The following is a 20,449-nucleotide window of genomic DNA, read 5'->3' as shown; positions in this document are numbered from 1 at the left end:
TGAGCACAAAGCCCCCTCCAGAACCAGTGTAGTATCCCATCCACTACCTCAGTCCTTGGCAGGATGAAGCACTCTGGGCACAAAGCCCCCTCCAGAACCAGTGGAGTATCCCATCCACTACCTCCGTCCTTGGCAGGATGAAGCACTCTGGGCACAAAGCGCCCTCCAGAACCAGTGGAGAAAGGCATCCACTACCTCAGTCCTTAGCAGGATGAAGCACTCTGGGCACAAAGCCCCCTCCAGAACCAGTGGAGTATCCCATCCACTACCTCAGTCCTTGGCAGGATGAATCACTCTGGGCACAAAGCCCCCTCCAGAACCAGTGGAGAAAGGCATCCACTACCTGTATCCTTGGCAGGATGAAGCATTCTGGGCACAAAGCCCCCTCCAGAACCAGTGGAGACTGTTATCCACTTGAGAGACTGTGGCTTAGCACTCCCCAGGATAAAGCAGTGGACAAACCACCCACTTGAGCGACTTGTGAGACTGGCTTTGCACTCCCCAGGATAAAGCAGTGGGTAAACCACCCACTTGAGAGACTTGTGAGACTGGGCTTTGCACTCCCCAGGATACAGCATTGGGCATGGAGCCCCCTTGTGGAGCTGGCGTCGTGCACTCATCCGGCTGAGGTGCCCCCCCTTCACTTCCCCCTGAGGTGCCTGTTGTATTTCTATCTCATGCCCCAGCAGTGTTCTCTCCGTTTTGATCGGGTAACTTGTGTGGGCCTCGCCCATTCATTTTGGGCCCAGTGGGCCACAGACTTTAATGGTGGAATACCTTGGACTTGTATTCTTGGTGTATATATTTGTTTATAGTGTATATATATATTTTTCAGTACTGGATTTTAATAGATTACAAACGTTCAAATCATTTCCTTTTGTCTTTGCATTCTTCCGGGGGGGGGGTTGGGGGGTGTAACTGTAATGTATTGAGATGTACTGGTGTGTGTGTTGTGGTGGGTGAGGGTGAGGGTGGGGGTGGGGGCATTGAGTGTTGCGTGTGTGTGTCACTCTTTTTTCCCTCCCCACACCCCTGTGTCGTAGGTGCAGTACTCACCGTGTCCGTTGCTGGCGGCGTTCGTGCTCCTGGTAGAGGAGCAGGAAGACAAAAGCAGGGAGAATCTGAAGTTCCGGTTCCATGGCGTCCTGGTTCTTCGTGGGGTGTGTAGTGGTGAGCGTTTTCCCTTCCAAGTCCTGTTTCCGCTGTGTTTTTGTTTGCGGTGAATCCGCCCCGGAAAAGGTGGCGGATTGGACTGTTGTAATACTGTGGGCGGTACATTGTGTTCTGCCTGTCTGTTGGCGGTTACCGCCGCAGTGTTTGTACCGCCCTGGCGGTCGGAGTGTTAAAGTGGCTGTCTATTGGCAGTTTCCGCCAAGGTCGTGATTCCATTTTTTTTTTGCCAGCCTGTTGTAGGTTTTACCGCCGCTTTAACACCGACCGCCAGGGTTGTAATGACCACCATGATGTTTTTAAGAACCACCTGTGAACGCTACACTCTCCCCAAGTGCCTTGAGACCCTAACGGGTGAGTAGTCGTGCTTAACAAGCATTGATTGATTGATTGATTGAGCTACTCCAACCTGCCCTGGCACCTGACACCAGTGTGGTACCCTACAACTGATGTGGAGGACAGTTACAATGAGACTCACGGCCGAACCAAGCGTGTAATCTAGAGGACATTTGGCCTACTGAAGGCAAGATTCAGATGCCTACATGTGTCCGGTGGTGCCCTACAGTACAGACCACAGAAAGTCTGCCAAATCATTGTAGCTTGTTGCATGCTACACAATCATGCCCTGAGAAGACACATTCCACTGTTGGATGAGGAGGAGGTGGCAGCTGGACCAGTGGCTCAGGCTGATGACTCTGGAACTGACGAGGAGGCAGATTGGGAGGATGCAGCTGACACTAGACCTGAGTTGATTCGGCAATTCTTCCAATGCATGCCATGTATATATGGTCTAAAGTTAATGGGACCTCTAACCCTGTCTGCCTATTGACATTGTCCCTCCTCATGTTTTGCATCAGGAGCTATGAGTGCACTACATCCATCAGTCTGTGTTAAGCAATTTGATGGGATGCTGATTTACCAACAGGGGAGGTGTAACTGCTATACTGCCAAAGCCATGTGGTACTTGCTGTTGGCATGGCATGACTTTAGCATAGGGCTGTCCATGTTGCATGGATTCAAGACTGCAGTTTGGATGTGAATGGTCTGGCCTAATCCCATCACATGGCAGTCCTGCTACCCATCCACACTGTTCCCAAAGCTGATGTCTGGTACCTACCCATTTTAGACATTGCAATGAGGAATGGTTCTTTTACTCTGCATGTCTGTGACCTACAGAGCTACCTTGTAGAAATGTGGTGACCTCCCCACTGCAACATGATTCCTATAGATTGCATTGTGTTCTATATGTGAATTGGATGGGCAACATGGGAGACATCATTGAAGCTTTACTCTATCTTGTTCTATCTTCAGGTCAGATGTGTGGTTACATCTGCTTTCTGATAAACTGTTGGCACCCTTGGATTAGAATACAGGAAGGATATCATGACCAACATGCTGAACATTCCTGCCACATCTGTCCATCTGTCAGACTTATTGACAGCTATACGTGCATTCCAATTTATATCTTTCACATTAAATGGTATTGGTGACAATGATGACACGTAAGCCATTACTGTGCTGAAGTGCGTTTATTGTGATTCAAAATGCATTTGTTGAGGAGTGGGGTCATGGGGTTTGAAAGCATCAGCGTAGGTGGCCCAGCTGTTGGTTTCACAGGTCCAGTCTCCAAGGGCCAACTGGGAAATGGAGATTTGGCAGTGGACAGTCAACTGGGTGTCTCAGTGGCACACAAGGGAGAATTTTCAGGAGAGAGATCACTTCCTGGCGGTGTTTTTGGTTTTCGCCTCAGGTCCTGCAGGATGCCTGGATGGACGACCTCGTTTGCATGGGGGATCCTCAGCTGCAGGAGCAGGGGTGCTCATAGCCTGTGGGTCCTCTTGCTGGGCCTCCATTGCAGTAGCTGTAGCAGATGTAGATGGCACAGGTGTTGATTGGCTACTGGTAGGGGCCTGCTGGTGGGTTGAGGACACACACAGGATGCTGCTGAGTTCAGTGAGCACCCCACAAATGGAGGCCATGGTGGCATTGAGTTCCTGCCACTGCTGCATGGCCTCCTGGTGGTATTCCCTCTGCAGCCTCTGGTTTTCCTGTAAAGCTGTCAGTAGTTGACCCATCCTGTCCTGGGATTGCTGGTCTGCTCCCAGGACTCTGGAGATGGCCTTCCTGGCCAATCGTATCCCACTGCCCCTTGCCTCCTGTGGCTGTGACCGTGGCAAAGAGTGCCCACTCCCACTGACACCAGGACCTTCAACATCTTGAATGTTAGGGGTCGACCCAGGTCCCTCTACTGTGGGGCACACTATATATTGAACTGTCCTTGTGACACAGGTTTGGGGAGGAGGGTTTCCTGTGCTGTAGTAGCCACAGAGGTTGGGGACACAGATGTGGGCAAAGTGAGGCTAGTAGTGGCGGACTGACGGTCATCCCAGATGGACCAGGTGAGGCATCCCCTTCTAAACATCCAGAGTTGTATTCCTCAATTGGCCCTACTTCCAGGGGCTGATTGTCTGTCTCTGGCATCCTCTGCTGGGTGGCAGTAGTAGGGATACCTGTGGATGGAGAGGAAGTGTGTTACATTGTTGAAATGTACTTGTTGGTCACATGGTTGTTTGCAATCATAGCCTTGATATGCTTTCCAGTGATAGCAATGACAGCTGCTTGAACACTGGCAATGTTTAAGGGCTGATGGGTAGTGCTTTTGTGTGTTTGTAGTATATTAGGTTGTGGTCATCAATGCTGTCATTGCCATGTACCAGTGAGCAGTCCAAGTATCCTGTAGGTGAAGGGGGTGTTATACTTGCAGATGTCCTAATGTGGAGTAGAATTAGTAGTTATGCATCACAAACCTCATTTTAATGCTGCGATTTCCATAATAATCCTTTCTAGACTCTTTCCTCCTCTATACCTCCTTTGACTCATCCTAAACCTCATTTTACTATGATCTCCCAAATAAAACTCCTCTATCTCTTCTTTAGCCTATTCAGTTCAACTAATAGACTTACATATCCACCGCTCGAATTAACAACTTCTATTTTCCTATACTAATCCACCATTAATCCACTTCTGGTTCTGGAGTAAAGTGCTACCCACCAAAAAGCGCTTTAACGTCTCAGCTGGGGTAGTAAGTGCTGTATAAATATAACTGCAATTACACTTCTAACATTTGTTACACTTACACATAGTTCATAAAAAATGATCCAGTCAGGTAGAAGGACAAAAATACAATCTTAAACTCATTTGGATCTAGGGATCCCCACAATACATTTTCTCTAAGGATCTTTCAAACTTACATTTATCTGCAACAAAACAAGGTAGATTGGATTTTCCTGTATTTGGAAGGTGTACTTGTGTAATCAGGACAATCTACAGTTATCACGTAAAAGAATACATTTCACATGGGAAAGAAAGAAAAGGCACATTGCATTTGTAAATTGCGAGATCACCTTCATCTAGAAATAAAAATGCACATTTCATGAAAACAGATGACACCCTGACGTTAACCATTTTAAACAGAAGCCTGCATTAGGGATGGTAAATCTAAAGGCGAGTTATGCTCTGTTAATGCACGTGTGTGTTTGCACGTGAATGTCAATAAAATGCAAAAACATTTAATAGAATAAAACTTTCAACAGCTGTTATTGACCTTCAGATTTTGTTTGTTTATCACTGCAATTGGGAACTTTTGTATGGTCCTTTCTCATTTTTTTGTTTTTTACCCCCAACTTGCTGATACGCAGGCAAAAATAAATGACCAGCTTCATATCGGGTACGCACAATAATGAGACATCAGACTGAAATATATGTTAACTGGTTCAGTCTAAAACTGAAACAAGGGCATTTTTCCCAGGCTTCTAATGTGTTTTCTTCAATTATTATTTTCTGAAATGTCCATAATTTAAAGGTTTTGAAATATTGAATTTCTATTCATCACTGTTCGAGATATCTCAAAGTATTTCAGATTTATTATGTACTTTTCCTCCAGATAAATAACACCAGTCCTGTAAATAATGTAATAGGTCCATTATGTTTTTCTTGATTTTTTTTAACCATTACTTTTTATTTATTTTCCATACATACAATCTAGTGTTCATATGGTATGCTGATAGAGTAAGTGATAATTCAAAGTACATTTTGAATCACCAATTTCCCACAGTCCCCCACTCCCACAACATCCTATCACATGCTGTGTTTGGAATGCTGTGGCCAGAAAGGGTGGTTGGGAATGGGCAATTGGGCATTCTGTTGTGAGCAACTTTGCCATGTAGTAGTTAAATCATTGCACTCTTCTTGAGGGTCCCGTCATTCTTAGAGTTTTCTGTTGGAGATGAGCGCTAGATTGCGTCATGCTTTTGAGAGTGCGTTTTCTCTTCCAGGTCAGGATTCTAAAACATTTGCATTGAGGTCGATGGGATCTTTGGCCCCAGTGAATAGCGGAGTAAAACCAAACTTATTAATTGAACTCCCAAACACTACAACAACAAATTTTAACACCATAACCGATTTGGTCATAGAAACTTAACTTCAATCACTGAAAAGTTTCAAAGCTTTATTATAACCCCAAAGCCAAAGTCACATAAATAGTATGTAAAACAAAGTTATAAAGATAAATGAAAAGCATAGGCTGACCAAATCTGCAAAACAAGATTAATCTACTCAACATCAATACCTTTAAATATTGCAAAAGAATTACACATACAAGGAATGTGCAACAGAAACAGATTTCAATTCATTAGATGGTGGCATCAGTCAATATTCAATTTCAAAGATTAATACATAAAATGTCAGGAGGATGGTTTTGCTTATTTATCTTGCAAAGTAGGACAAGCAAGTGTGGGAACGAGCTAACACATGCAGACATGCTATGTTGGGTTAAATTAGGCTAACGGAAAAAAACCAAGTGTCAGCATGCTAAACTAATTAAAATAAGGCAAGAGGCCAAATAGGATCGTAATTTTTATACGTCTTCCGGAAACAACGTACAGGTCAGGTTTAGCAGCAGAATATGTCAGACTCAGCAAAGTGCATCAGGACCATCATCAAAGGAAAATACAGACACGAGCTGCACATCAGGAACATGCATGTGACAATTAAATTCAAGAGGCAATTTAGCAACACAAGAAGGACTTGACAATGTGAAAACTGAATAGCATCAGAGACAAAGAAGGAACTGACTAAAAGTTGAAAAAGTCTCTGCCTAACTAGAAATGGAAAATATAATTTGATTGGTCCACTGTGTAGAATCATATTTCGTAAAAGGACAATTATCCAATGAGAGTTAGAATGCCCATAGGGTTTGCAACATCTCCAGATTCTCTGAGGGTAGGTGTGAAGTCATCTCTCCTTCCGTGTGACACCAGCAATAGCTAGTAACTCTGTACATTAGTTGATACAATCCAAAATCTTCCCATGGATCATGACAATTTTTCCCTTTCACATGGTAACACGCATTTAAACAATGGTACTGCTTTACTTTCCAGTCCTCATTTTCTTGTGTTGCAACAACCAAGGTTATTGCAGGATGAACCTACACACAATACAATAGAACTCTTTACTAAACATGTGAGACAACTTAATGGAAAAATTCAGGTTAAAGGGAAAGAAATGAGTCAGCTTTTTCATTACTGCTGCAAACATGAGACTTAGGGCTTAGTTATGCTAACACAAGAAATTCAGTGAATTAATATAACCATTAATAAAACAAGAAATATATGAAAACTCATGAATATCTAATAATAATATATCATAAAATGTGCAAAACAATTTCAATAATAATTGGAATCATTGTTAAGGAATTACACTAAATATGACTGAGACGTGCATTTATTCTTCTGCAATCTTGTAGCTTTAACTTATAACTCACATAAATCATCATAAATCATAATTATGTTCTAGTCCGAATAATTCATTCTAATGATTAATTATTCTCAAACATTGTCATAAATCAGGTTAGCATTTTATTAAACATGATTGGACATCGGAGGGGAAGCTCCTCTCTGGGGCCAGGGGGGACCACAAAATCACTAACGTTGTTAGACCTGACAGTCTTAGGGTGGTCACCTTCAACTTTTTGCCTGCCTTCCTTCACTTTTTGACACTGTTTTTGCTGGTTTTAGGACTCTACACACTTTACCACTGCTAACCAGTGCTAAAGTGCATATGCTGTCTCCCTTAAAACATGGTGACATTGGCTCATGCCCAATTGGCTTATTTAATTTACTTATAAGTCCCTAGTAAGAGTGCACTACATGTGCCCAGGGCCTGTAGATTAAATGCTACTAGTGGGCCTGCAGCACTGATTGTGCCACCCACATAAGTAGCCCCCTAAACACGTCTCGGGCCTGCCATTGCAAGGCCTGTGTGTGCAGTTGCACTACCAATTTGAGTTGGCATTTAAAAGCACTTGCCAAGCCTTAAACGCCCCTTTTTCTACATATAAGTCACCCCTAAGGGAGGCCCTAGGTAACCCATAGGGCAGGATGCTATTTAAGGAAAAGGCAGGACATGTACCTGTGTAGTTTATATGTCCTGGTAGTGTAAAACTCCTAAATTTGTTTTACACTGCCGCAAGGCCTGCTCCTTTCATATGCTAACATAAGAGCTACCATCCTTTACTGTTTGACTAGTAGATTCTGATCTGAAAGGAGTAACAAGGTCATATTTAGTATGGCCAGAATGGTAATACAAAATCCTGCTGACTGGTGAAGTTGGATTTAATACTTCTATTTTGCTATTTTTAGAAAGTGAGCATTTCTCTCCACTTAAATCCTTCTGTGCCTTACATTCCACATCTGACTGGGTTAGTTGACAGCTCCCTTGTGCATTTCACTCAGACAACCCCAAACACAGGATGCTCAGTCACACCTGCACACATCTTCATAATGAATGGGTCTTACAGGGCTGAGAGGGTGGAGGGCTTGACACTTACATGTCAAAGTACAGTGGCCTGCCCTCACACAATGGACTGCCAAACCCCCTACTGGGATCCTGGCAGACAGGATGGAACTGAAAGTGGAACTTGTCCACTTCTAAGCCACTCTTTGAAGTTTCCCCCACTTTAAAGACACATTTCTGTATTTTAACAGGGCATCTGACCCTAAGAACTCAGACACTTCTTGACAAGATACCTACTGGGAAAGGAACTCTGAATCAGACCCTGAAATCTGCCAAAAGAAGCATCCTGGCTGCCCAAAGGACTCACCTGACTGCTTTTCTGCAAAGGACTGCTGCCCTGCTGTTGCCCTGATGCCTTGTTGCCCTCTAGCTCTGCTGAGAAGTGCTCTCCAACGGCTTGGATTGAGCTTGCCTCCTGTTCCAGAAGCCTCAGGGCCAAAAAGACTTCACCTCTGCAAAGAACTACTTGTGCGCCGAAATTTTGAAGCACAGCCTGCCAGAAACAACGCACAGCCTGCATCGCAGTGAGAAAATCACCACATGCTGAACCAGATCGATGCAGCCCGGCTCCCAAAGTGGAGATCGATGTAGCGCCAGCATTGCGACCGGAACTTCGACTTAGAGCCCACTGGATAGATGCATAGCTGAGCCGGAACTACGCAGCCCGAATTCCTGTGAGAAGATTCGAAGCAGCACCTGCGTGCAACATAAATTTCCCCGCATCGCCCACCCGATCAACGCAGCTCCTGTGACTTCGTCGTGCATGCCCAGGATCCAAGTCCGCATGCCAGAAATCGACGTAAGGCCCTGGCTGCGTGAAAAATATTGACCCATTGTCTGTGTGCGCCCAGAGAAACCAATGCACACCTCCCCATTTTTCCACGCATCTCCTCCTCTGCAGTCCCTTTTGGATAATTTAAACACAAACCAGGTACATTGTTCTTGCAAGAGACACTTATTGCTTTTAAGAACTTTTAAGACTCTTTTTTATCATTTTCCAAAGTGATATTTCAATGTGTACTTATCAAACCTTGATCATTTTGACTCAATTTTATCCAGCTAAATATTCTTTATTTTTCTAAACCTGTGTGGTGTATTTTTGTGGTGTTTATACTGTGTTATTGAATGATTTATTGAACAAATACTTTACACATTGCCTTCTAAGTTAAACCTAACTGCTCAGTGCCAAGCTACCAGGGGGTGGACAGATGATAATGTGGATTGTGTGTGACTTACCCTGATTAGAGTGAGGGTCCTTGCTTGGACGGGGGGTAACCTGACTGCCAACCAAAGACCCCATTTCTAACAAATGTATATTGTTCATTGGTAATTAATAGCCCATCCACTTTGATAACCCTTCAACAAACATGGGAGGCTGATCTTGACGCAATGGAGGATGATGACTGGGTGGAAGCTATGAAGTTGCCCAGGGAGGCGGAGGTGTCAGCATGCGTGTGCCTGATATAACTGAAATACCTTCATAGGGCTTACTATACCAGGCGTGGGTTGTGGCGTATGGAAGTAATCGCCAACCCCTCTTGTTTCCGATGTCAGGCCGCAGAGGGTAAATTTCTGCACACAGTATGGACTGCCCTGGACTGACCCAATCTTGGCTCCAAGTGACACAATGCCTTGGAGAGGTTCTCGCATGGTCTATTTTCTTGGACCCCCAACTGATACTCTTACATATTTGTGGTGATCTGGGGGGCAATAGGTACAAGCGCCCACTCCTCTTCCTCAGACTCACACTTGCTAAATGGGCTATAGCGAGGGCATGGAAAACAACCACTGCTACTTCTGTTTATGGAAGCAGGGTATGGATTATTGCATGGGACTTGAAATACTGGTGTACCAAGCTAGAGAGTCCCATCAAAGACATTCTAAGAAATGGACGAGGTGGGCCACCTACCAAGGTATAGTCCTTCCTCCACTATGAACTCCTGTACAATTGCGGGATGATGAACTTCGCCACCTTTAGACTTCCTGAGAAGGTCGACTGTTATGTTAATTTAAATTGATGCTTTCCGGATTACTGCACGGGGTGGGTGGTTATCGACAGGGCTGGGCTATTCGTACCTAGTATATTTTGTTGGCTATGGTTCTGGTTATTAATTACTTCTATTGCTAACTGGTGAATTCCATTGAATGCAATAATACTTGTTTATAAAAAAAACATGATTGGGCACAACATCTGCCATGGTAAACACAATACCTACCTATGGTAGACACAATGTCTACCGTAAGACAAAATGTGTACACTTTAAAATCCATATTCGTGCATCTTAGGCTTTTTAAATGCAAATATAAAGTCACCTAATGCTGACTTCTGTGCCACTAAAACATTACCATAATTCCCACTCTAACACTTTCTAATTACCATCCATCTCTTTCAGACCTTGTTGGTGTGTTACTGCATCCTCTACTGCCTTTCTTGTGCTGCTCTTTTTTTCCTTACCTTTTCCTAGCTGCCACCTCTGTCTCCTTCCAGCACGTCACTTCCTCACTCTGGCAGAGTCTAGTTTTACCTTCTGGGCATTGCGTTCAGGGGGCCGCCTCTTAATAGTATCCACTCTGTGCTATATTGAGTGGTGGCTTGTCAAATGGACAGCCTACCCAATCCTTCATTGTCATTCATTGGAAATGTTAAGCTCTACTGACACCTGTCTCAATTCAGTATTGCAGCTCAGACATTAGAGTTGATCTCTGCTTCTGTTTAAAACAATGCCTAGTCTTTCATCTTCATCATTATTCGCTGTGGTCACACCAAGTTTGCTAGCCTCTCTTACGCTCCAAGTACATTGTACCCTCATTTACCTTAAGTCCACCATGACTGGAGTGATGAACACAGTGCCAATGCCAACTACTTTTTAAAAAATCTTCTGGGACCTCCTAGGGAAAGGTGGTATCAGTGGATAAAAAGCTCTGAGATGCACTTAGCAGCAGTTAACGGAATGAAGTATAGTGCACTGCACAAATTATGCTTTCTTATACATTTGCTTAGGAGCAGAAGGAACACGACTGTATCATAATGTGACGCCCATAGAGAAATCAGAAGATCATTACATTGAAACCCAATAGTAAATAGAGTAATATTTTCATACTACCGTTAGTATAATCATGGAACATCATAATTTCTGTTAGAGACACCAGTCTCCAGGAAAATTCATAGAGGCATATGCTGCACCTTTACCCACATTAGCATCCATGTGTTCTCTCACCAACACAGACGAAATGATAACAACACAGACAAAATGATACGTGACCAATTGGTTATGCGCTAAAGCACAGGAAAGATTATTGTGTCACAAAAAAAATTGTCCTGACTATGTTATTACACGGTTAAAAGTTGTAAACACTCTGCTAAAGGTGTTAAATTACTTAAGAAACCAGAACAAAAATTCAAGAATGTAAATCTTGTCCGAAATAATGTTCAAAACAAAAATGAACATTCAAAGACTAAAGGAAAAATTAGTCTACCAAGACATAAACAAGAAGAAACTAGCAGAAGTGAATACTGCTGATGTGGATCTAACAATCACATACCTTCCTACAGAAATTGTCCTGCACTTGGCAAGGAATATTGTAATGTGGAAATAAATACCACTTTGCCAAGGTGTGTCGAGCAAGTACCCACCTGAAGAAAGTGCAAGAATATGATAATGAGTGCACTGATATTAATGAACAATTGGGCAAGCTTGTACTATTAGTGGCCATCGTGGGCAAATGTAATACTAATTAGAACATTGAAATGTTCAGATCTTCATTGGAGACAATGGAGTGCTCCAGGCTTTTACTGGCCGGTAAAAGCCCGGAGCCAACATTCCAATGTTCTCTTTGTTCACAGCAACAGCTGTGAACAAAGCCTCACAGAGCCCGAGGAGATTTTAATCTCCTCGGGCTTCGTGAGGAATTTGTTTTATTTAATAGAACAGTCTGCCCCCGAGTGGCAGAATGTTCTAATAGCCTTAGAACCCGCCGTAGCTGGCCATGTTGAAATTCTGGTTGATATAGGGTCACGTATCACCATCATCTCCAAAGAAGAGTATGATAAACTACAAATAAAGAGACACTGCAACCTAGTTGCATCACGCCAGATGCATATGAGGGGCACAATATTATCCTTAAAGGTGTCTTTAGTGACAATTTAGGTTGCAGTGATAGAACAACACAAGCCAAGGTATATGTTGTCTACTGGGGAGTTAAAAGTTTGAATTGGTATGAACTGCAAATCTTTTGTATGTTGGTGTACCCATGTAAAGCACCCTACATATTTGGTGTCTCTGAAGTTTATCCTGATAAATTTATGAAAGAAAATACTGGAAGGTGAAAGATGAGTTGGTTATCATTAATTAAGTCATTAAGAAGTGACATGCTGGTGTCATTTCTTTAAGACCCCGTATTATTGGGTTAGCCCACGAGGGACACACAAGCATGACTGGCACTAGAAGGAAGTTAAGAATAGATTACTGGTAGGCATCTATGGGCTGTGACATGGATTAATATACATATATAAATATATATATCAAAAACGAAGTTGTCCTCATGTGAAAGTGCACTCCCAACAGGTTAATATAAACGGGAAGAAAAAGCAAAGCCAGCAACTCACAGTGAATTCTTTAAGCAGTTTCATTATTCCAGGCCTTAAGTTATAAAATCATCTCTGGACACGTGTTTCAAGGTCAATCCTTTCTTCAGCAGAGAAAAATATGAAAGTGTTTCACCCTCGTAGGTGCAGCCAGTGCTGGAGGTGTTCCAGGTATCTCTTTCTTACTGAAAAGACCGGCATGGCTTCAGCTTGTCTAATTACAGGCACCTGATTAGTCTCTTTAAATACTAGTCCGCCCCAGTGGGCCTCTCAAGTGAGCAGTGCATGCTGGTTGTGGTGGTCCTGCAATTTTTTCATTTTGCCCCAAGTGGGTTGCTGGAGCCAAACGAAATAATGACCCAAAGTGCAAAACCTTTGTAGGCGAATCCAAAGTAAAATTGTCAGATTTGCTGTGAATAACCCAACCTGATTGCTCTTATGTGACAATCCATTTTTAGTCACACAGACCTGCTTCGATGTGCAGTGGTGCTGCCTTCCCGGCTGGACAGGCCGGTTAATTATCAAAAACGAAGTTTTAAAAAAATTTAAAAAATTGCAGGACCACCATAAACAGCATGCACTGTACTCACTTGAGAGGCCCACTGGGGCGGACTGGTATTTAAAGAGACTAATCAGGTGCCTGCAATTAGACAAGCTGAAGCCATGCCGGTCTTTTCAACAAGAAAGAAATGCCTGGAACACTTCCAGCACTGGCTGCACCTACGAGGGTGAAGCACTTCTATATTTTTCTCTGCTGAAGAAAGGATTGACTTAGAAACACGTGTCCAGAGATGATTTTATAACCAAAGGCCTGGAATAATGAAACTGCTTAAAGAAATTCACTGTGAGTTGCTGGCTTTGCTTTTTCTTCCCGTTTATATAACCTGTTGGGAGTGCGCTTTCACATGAGGACAACTTCGTTTTTGATAACTAACTGGCCCGTCCAGTCGGGAAAGCAGCACCACTGCACATCGAAGCAGGTCTGTGTGACTAAAAATGGATTGTCACATAATAGCAATCAGGTTGGGTTATTCACAGCAAATCTGACAATTTTACTTTGGATTTGCCTACATAGGTTTTGCACTTGGGTTCATTATTTCGTTTGGCTCCAGCAACCCACTTGGGGCAAAAATAAAAAAATTGCAGGACCACCATAACCAGCATGCACTGTACTCACTTGAGAGGCCCACTGGGGCGGACTGGTATTTAAAGAGACTAATCAGGTGCCTGCAATTAGACAAGCTGAAGCCATGCCGGTCTTTTCAACAAGAAAGAAATGCCTGGAACACTTCCAGCACTGGCTGCACCTACGAGGGTGAAACACTTCTATATTTTTCTCTGCTGAAGAAAGGATTGACCTAGAAACACGTGTCCAGAGATGATTTTATAACCAAAGGCCTGGAATAATGAAACTGCTTAAAGAAATTCACTGTGAGTTGCTGGCTTTGCTTTTTCTTCCCGTTTATATAACCTGTTGGGAGTGCGCTTTCACATGAGGACAACTTCGTTTTTGATATATATATATATATACAGTCAACGTCGTGCCAGCATCCTTGCAAAACTGGCATTCCTATATATATATATATATATATATATACATATAAATAGGAATGCCAGTTTTGCAAGGATGCTGGCACGACGTTGACTGTGTGTATATATATATATATATATAGGAATGCCAGTTTTGCAAGGATGCTGGCAAGACGTTGACTGTATATATATACACATATAGGAATTATTCGGAGGTAGATTCCCCTCAAACAATTTGCAGCCCTATTGGTTCAAAAATAGGGGAAGGGGTCCCATTGACAGTACCAACGAGAAGGAAGCTATGCATAGCTTGGCTGAAAAGAAGCAGTCCAGAATGAAACAGTATGAGAAAAGAAAGGAGGTAACAGAGGTAGAATAGTTGTAGTGATTGCAGTCAAAATCAGCTGTTGGTGGAACAAGTTTAGAAGTGACAAAATTGGTAGTCCCAGGCAGGTAATGTAATGCCAATTGGGAATGTTAATCTGTACCTTACATGGTCTTTCTTTAATTTGTCAATTTTTAGCCAGAACAGCTGACTTCATAGTAAGTTTGCATGTGTAATTCTGAAAAGAGATCTATTCAATTTTCCTATCAGCTTGAAGGATGCACTCTTTAGTCTTAAGGCCTAGACATTTTAAAAGTATGTATTTTGCTTTATTCATGTTCCATCTTCGCCTGGACCCCACTCCATGAGCACTCTCGATTAGGAGGCAAGCTTTCAGATCTTCAAGGCTGTAAGTGAAGGGACCCTATAAGAAAGGCTCCAGGTCTGTGCCCTCTGCTAGATTTTTAACATGAATATTTTCACAACGTGAGCGATTTTGCAGACCTTCATATTTTAGCATTGTTTTATTCATTAATGCTGATTTGTGAAGGGGCCTCTTTTCCATAGCCCGACTCGTAGCCTTAACATACGCCACTGCGGTTTCTAGTTCCACCATCTTTGTGCCCACTGACTCCACGTCTGCTTTCAATTGAAATAACTTGGGGCATAAGTCTTTCTCAGATCTTCAAGGCTTTTGTCAGTATCTGCCTTGCGTTCCACCTAGAGTTCACCCCTACAGATAGAGAGGCTGCCTAGTTGCTGTGATTTAGTGATCACTATGGTGGTAGACAATTCACTCAGTGCCTTGGGGTCTTGCAAGGGAACCAAAAGCTTGGAGGTCATTTGTGTGCCAATGAAGACGGTAATGCTTTTCTTTGTCTGTTTCTTTGGTGGCATGGTTGTTTTTCTACAGGTTCATGGTGTGCATAGCTTTCAAAGTCTGGCGAGCCATTTCATAAGTGGATGACTAGTGGCCAATATCATAGTCTGTCTTCAAGGCCCACAGCTGAACATGCAGTATTATGCAGCATTTTATGTGGTAGTTTGCTTAGGTATTGCTTTGTCCCGGCACTATATTAAGTATATAGAAATTACCCAAAAAGCATGGAGGCGCACGGGGGAGTGGACAAGTCATTAGGACTGAAGAGCGGGGGATGTAAAAATAGCCTTAGAAATTAGTTTGGTGGTGATGCTTCCCTCCATGCCTACCTCGCAGCTCCTGGAGCCACAACATTTCCGTCCAAATTTCTATGTTCTGAAGAAGTTTCAATATTTCCTCGCGGGGTAGGGACATAGTGCTGGACGCAACACTCCTTCTAGGGCCTGTGATTGTGACTGGCCCCGAGGAGACACTGCACCTCTTGCCATCCTTCATCATACAGCCAGGGAACATCAGAGCATGGAGCCCTCCTCAGTGGGCTGTCAAAGTCTGTTCCACCTTGCATCAGGATCCTCCGGCGGCTCATCAACAGCCAGGGGTCTGGCATTGCTGGAGCACTGTGCAGCATGCCTGCAGGGCCCTTCCATGTAGCCAGATTAAGATGGCTGCCTACATCACTGGTGTGAAAGCCTCAAGGTATGTGCTGTCAAGTCAAAAATAATCTCAGATGGATCACAGTATATAGGAAGTCTATTGATAACAGGCCTGGTAGGAGCCAATCCAGGATACGTCTTAATGGCCATTTTGCCAGGCCACGCCCCCATTTGTTTTTCTTTACATTCATTTTTGCCTACCCAAGGGGAATTGTAATCTATTCAGCAAGTGTATTCCTTTAATTCGTTCTGCTGCATGTGTTAGAACTGTATGTGATTCTGAATAAATTATCTATTTGGATACTATACTTCTGAATTTTGCTAGATGACTAAACTGTAAGCCCTTTTTCCTTGAATCTGGATGAAAATGTATAGACCATAATAATAGATTTCTATCAGTTTGTTTAAAAAAAAGCATATTTACTTAGGCCCTCATTACAACCCTGGCGGTCGGTTTTAAAGCGGCGGTAACACCGCCAACAGGCTGGCGGTAAAAAAAATGGGATCACGACCAAGGCTGAAACCGCCAACACAGACAGCCACTTTAACACTCAGACCGCCACGGTGTTTGTTGCTACCGCCGTGGCGGTGTTGGGCGGTAGCAACAAACACCGTGGCAGTAACCGCCAACAGACAGGCGGAAGACAATGTACCGCCCACCCTATCATAACCCACCAATCGGCCAACTTTTCTGGGGCGTTACCAACGCCATCAAAAGCACGGCGGAAACCGTACACAGAAGAGGAATCACTCACCTTTCGACACTCAATGAAGAACCAGGACGCCATTGAGCCTGAACTACAGGTCCTGCCAATGCTGGTGTATCTGCTAATACACCAGAAATGTCAAAGAAGGCGGCGGCAACGACCACGGTGAGTACTGCACCTAGCATACAGTGGAGGGGGGGAGGAAAAAGAGAGTGACACACACACGCAACATCCCATCCCCCACCCTCACCCACAACACCTTACACACAAAAACATGCAGCAACACTACATTTACACCCTGTAATCCCCTGGAAGAACGCAAGGACAAAAGGAATTGAGGGCAAATAGTGATATTTAGAAATATGCAGATAAAGTTAATGATTGTAAACAACAGTATATACAAATATTTACAATATGTACAGAAGGCTGTACACTGTCCTTTGCAAATGTTCGTGGCCCAGTGGGCAAACAAACATGGGTGAAGCCTACACTCGATTCCTGCCTCAGAACGGAGAGAACACTGCAGGGGCATCAGGTCGAAAACACACAGGCACCTCAGGGGGAAGAGGAGGGGGGTACCTCAGCCGGAAGATGGTACTACGCCACTGCTCCTGGAGGGGGCAACATGCCCACAGCGATGTCCTGGGGATTGCAAAGCCACAGTCTCTCAAGTTGGTGGTTTGCCCACTGCTTGGTCCAGGGGAGTGCAGAGCCACAGTCTCTGAAGTCTCTCAAGTGGGTGGTTTGCCCACTGCTTGGTCCTGGGGAGTGCAAGGGCACAGTCTCTCAAGGGGGTGGTTTGCCCACTGCTTGGTCCTGGGGAGTGCAAAGTCACAGTCTCTCAAGTGGATGCCTTCTTCCACTGGTTCTGGAGGGGGCCTTGTGTAGGAGGCTGGCCTGGCTTGTAGTGGGTACCAGAGGTACTTACACCTTGTGCCAGGTCCAGTTATCCCTTATTAGTGTAGAAGAGGTGTTTCTAGCAGCTTAGGCTGATAGAAGGTAGCTATTGCAAAGCAGATTAGGCTGAACTAGGAGACATGTAAAGCTCCTACTATACCACTTATATCATATGCACAATATCATAAGAAAACACAATACACAGAGTTACTAAAAATAAAGGTACTTTATTTTTATGACAATATGCCAAAAGTATCTCAGTGAGTACCCTCAGTAAGAAGGTAATATATATATATATACACAAGTTATATGTACACAAACCAAAATTAGGTAAGTAATAGCAAGAAAAGTAATGCAAACAGTGTAGAATTACAATAGATTGCAATAGGAGCACATAGGTATAGGGGCAACAAAAACCGTATACTCCAAAAGAGGAATGCAAACCACAAATGGACCCCAAACCTATGTGAGCTTGTAGAGGGTTGCTAGGGCTGTAAGAAAACAGTGAGGGTTAGAAAAATAGCCCACCCCAAGACCCTGAAAAGTAGGAGTAAAGTACACCTACTACCCCCAGAGAGCACAGAAGTTGTGATAGGGGGATTCTGCAGGAAGAACAAACACCAGCAATGCAACAACAGTGGATTTCCGGACCTGAGTACCTGTAAGACAAGGGGACCAAGTCCAATAGTCGTTACAGTGTCGAGAGTGGGCAGGAGCCCAAGAAATGCCAGCTGAAGGTGCAAGAAAGCTGCCACCTGTTGGAAGAAGCTTGGAGTTCTGCAAGAAAGAAGAGGACTAGGAACTTCTCCTTTGGAGGATGGATGTCCCACGTCGCGATGAAGCTTGCAGAGGTGTTCCCATGCAGAAAGACCGCAAACAAGCCTTGCTAGCTGCAAGGGTTGCAGTAGAGGTTTTTGGGTGCTGCTGTGGCCCAGGAGGGACCAGGATGTCGCCATTTGGAGGAGGAGACAGAGGGGACACCCAGCAACTCAGGGAGCCCCCACAGAAGCAGGCAGCACCCACAGAAGTACCCCAACAGGCACTTAGAAGAAAAGTGAACTGGAGTCCACGCAAAGTCACAAAAGGGAGTCCCACGACGCCGGAGGACAACTCAGAAGGTTGTGCACCACAGGATGGAGTGCCGGGGACGCAGGCTTGGCTGTGCACAAAGGAAATCCTGGAAGAGTGCACAGGAGCCGGAGCAGCTGCAAATCACGCGGTACACAGCTTTGCAGTCTAGCGTGGGGAGGCAAGGACTTACCTCCACCAAACTTGGACTGAAGAGTCACTGGACTGTGGGAGTCACTTGGACAGAGTTGCTGTGTTCCAGGGACCACACTCGTCAGGATGAGAGGGGACCCAGAGGACCAGTGTTGCAGTCTTTTGGTGCCTGCGTTAGCAGGGGGAAGATTCCGTCGACCCACAGGAGATTTCTTCGGAGCTTCTGGTGCAGGGTGAAGGCAGGCTACCCCCAGAGCATGCACCACCTGGAAACAGTCGAGAAAGCCGGCAGCATTAGGCGCTACAATGTTGCTGATAGTCGTCTTGCTACTTTGTTGCGGTTTTGCAGGCGTCCTGAGCAGTCAGCGGTCGATCCTTTGGTAGAAGGTGAAGAGGGAGATGCAGAGGAATTCTGGTGAGCTCTTGCATTCGTTAGCTGAAGAATTCCCCAAAGCAGAGACCCTAAATAGCCAGAAAAGGAGGTTTGGCTACCAAGTTAGGAGGATTGGCTACCAAGAGAGGTAAGAGCCTATCAGAAGGAGCCTCTGACGTCACCTGCTGGCACTGGCCACTCAGAGCAGTCCAGTGTGCCCCCAACACCTCTGTTTCCAAGATGGCAGAGGTCTGGGACACACTGGAGGAGCTCTGGTTACCTCCCCTGGGAGGTGCAGGTCAGGGGAGTGGTCACTCCCCTTTCCTTTGTCCAGTTTCGCGCCAGAGCAGGGCTGGGAGGATCCCTGAACCGGTGTAGACTGGGCACCATCTGTGCCCATCAAAGCATTTCTAGAGGCTGGGGGAGGCTACTCCTCCCCAGCCCTTCACACCTATTTCCAAAGGGAGAGGGTTTAACACCCTCTCTCATAGGAAATCCTTTGTTCTGCCTTCCTGGGCCAGGGCTGTCAGGACCCCAGGAGGGCAGAAACCTGTCTGAGGGGTTGGCAGCAGCAGCAGCTGCAGTGGAGACCCGGGAAAGGCAGTTTGGCAGTACCCAGGTTCTGTGCTAGAGACCCGGGGGATCATGGAATTGTCACCCCAATACCAGAATGGTATTGGGGTGACAGTTCCATGATCTTAGACATGTTACATGGCCATGTTCAGAGTTACCATTGTGGCGCTATACATAGGTAGTGACCTATGTATAGTGCACACGTTTAATGGTGTCCCCGCACTCACAAAGTCCGGGGAATTTGCCCTGAACGATGTGGGGGCACCTTGGCTAGTGCCAGGGTGCCCACACACCAAGTAACTTTGCACCCAACCTTCACCAGGTGAAGGTTAGACATATAGGTGACTTATAAGTTACTTAAGTGCAGTGGTAAATGGCTGTGAAATAACGTGGACGTTATTTCACGCAGGCTGCACTGGCAGGCCTGTGTAAGAATTGTCAGAGCTCCCTATGGGTGGCAAAAGAAATGCTGCAGCCCATAGGGATCTCCTGGAACCCCAATACCCTGCGTACCTCAGTACCATATACTAGGGAATTATATGGGTGTACCAGTATGCCAATGTGAATTGGTAAATTTAGTCACTAGCCTGTTAGTGACAAATTTGGAAAGCAGAGAGAGCATAACCACTGAGGTTCTGGTTAGCAGGGCCTCAGTGAGACAGTAAGGCATCACACAGGGCACA

This window comes from Pleurodeles waltl, chromosome 8, assembly GCF_031143425.1.
Source record: "Pleurodeles waltl isolate 20211129_DDA chromosome 8, aPleWal1.hap1.20221129, whole genome shotgun sequence".
Taxonomy (NCBI): Eukaryota; Metazoa; Chordata; class Amphibia; order Caudata; family Salamandridae; genus Pleurodeles; species Pleurodeles waltl.
The sequence above is the reverse complement of the archived record's forward strand: the minus strand, read 5'-3'. Positions refer to the sequence as shown.